Source organism: Sinocyclocheilus anshuiensis, unplaced genomic scaffold, assembly GCF_001515605.1.
Source record: "Sinocyclocheilus anshuiensis isolate Anshui unplaced genomic scaffold, SAMN03320099.WGS_v1.1 scaffold331, whole genome shotgun sequence".
In the NCBI taxonomy this organism is placed as follows: Eukaryota; Metazoa; Chordata; class Actinopteri; order Cypriniformes; family Cyprinidae; genus Sinocyclocheilus; species Sinocyclocheilus anshuiensis.
The window spans coordinates 369,642-371,746 of record NW_015552556.1 but is presented as its reverse complement, the minus strand read 5'-3'; positions in this window follow the sequence as shown (position 1 = coordinate 371,746).

Below are 2,105 nucleotides of genomic sequence, written 5' to 3'. Positions count from 1 at the left end.
GGCTTCCTACTCCAGTGCTCGCTCTTTGTTAACCAACAGCCCTCGCTGTACCCCACAGACTCTAGCCCTATTGCCTTCGTTTGCTCATTACTCACGGGGAAGGCTCTGGAGTGGGTCACCGCTGTCTGGAGGATGGATGGGTCATCATTTCCCACCTTCAATGCATTCCTTCAGCACTTCCGCGATGTGTTCGAACATCCAGCCGAGGGGAGGAGTGCGGGTGACCAACTGTTAACTCTTTCTCAGGGGAGGAAAACGGCTGCCGATTACGCTCTGTCCTTTCGAACCCTCGCGGCTCAGACTACATGGGTAGAGGACACGCTAAAGCTCTTGTTTCGGAGGGGATTGAATTTAGAGCTTCAGTCGGAGCTGGCCTGCAGGGATGAGGGAAGGAGTTTGAGTGAGTTCATTGAACTCTCAATCCAAATTGACAATCTGATCTGCTCGCGACACTCAACTCGAGCCACGCCCCGTTACATGCCTGAAACCACTCCCGCAGCCGAACCCATGCAACTAGGATTCACTCACCTCACTTCCGAAGAACGCGAATGCCGCATGCAGAACCAACTGTGCCTCTATTGCGGTCAGGCCAGACACACGAAAATCTCCTGCCCAGTCCGGCCATCTTCCAGTTATCGATCGGTGAGTGTCAATACTCGTATTGCAACTTCTGTATCAAGTATTAAGTTACCGGCCAAAGTATTTAGTCAAGACAAGATAATTACCACTACTGCTCTGTTAGATTCTGGAGCAGCCGGGAATTTTGTATCACACGAGTTTGCGGTACAACATAAATTGAAACTAACCCCCTGTAACTCTCCCATGGCAGTGGAGGCGCTAGATGGCCACCCTCTCGGAGAGGGAAAGGTTCTACGCATCACAGAAGAAGTCAAATTGCAAATAGGAACCCTGCACTCTGAATTCATCCGATTCTACGTCATCCACTCGCCCAATCACTCTATTATTCTCGGATTACCCTGGCTGCACACACATAATCCACGCATCTCTTGGAGAGAAGGACAAATTCTTCAGTGGGCCGCTACATGCCAAGATCGTTGTCTCTCAAAGATTCCCCGAGCTTCCAGTCATGCACCTTCCCCACCTGTTCAGAGCACAGACAACCTGAACCTGCCCCCAGAGTACTCTGATCTCACCGAGGCGTTCAGTAAAAAGAAAGCATGTCAGCTCCCCACTCACCGTTCTGTCGACTGTGCCATAGACTTAACACCTGGCGCCAATCCTCCTAAGGCATTCAACGAACTAAAGACTCGGTTCACTTCCGCACCCATCCTTCGACACCCCGACCCAGAAAGCGAGTTCATAGTGGAGGTCGACGCCTCTAACACAGGGGTAGGGGCTATACTGTCTCAACGTCATGGCACACCAGCAAAGATGTATCCGTGTGCCTTTTTTTCCCGCAAACTCACAGCCGCGGAACGGAATTACGAAGTGGGCAACTGCGAACTTCTCGCTATAAAGTTAGCGCTTGAGGAATGGCGTCATTGGCTGGAGGGAGCTGCTCTTCCATTCATCGTTCTCACGGATCATAAAAATCTTGAGTATCTGCGCTCAGCTAAACGTCTAAACCCCCGACAGGCCAGGTGGGCATTGTTCTTCACGAGGTTTCGGTTCACGGTGACATACCGGCCAGGCACCAAGAATACCAAGGCTGACACTCTCTCTCGCCAAACTGAGGAAACAAGCCATCCCCGCTCCAACGACAATATCATTCAATCACTGCCACAGAGAATCTACTCAGGAACCGATTCTGGTGGCCCACGTTGCTGGCGGACACAACCAACTTTATCCAGAACTGTATCACATGCAGCACATCCAAGTCTCCTAGACTGCTTCCAGCCGGTTTGCTAAATCCACTGCCCACACCACACCGACCTTGGTCCCATATCGCCATCGATTTCATCACCGACCTGCCCAAGTCTCAAGGCAACACCACCATACTCACCATCAGTCCCAGGTATGTTGGTCCCTTCAAAATTTCTAGACAAATATCTCCAGTATCATTTCGTTTAGAACTGCCCTCTAATTATCGTATTTCTCCCACATTCCATGTATCACTGCTTAAACCCGCTGGTGGTCCGCGAGGA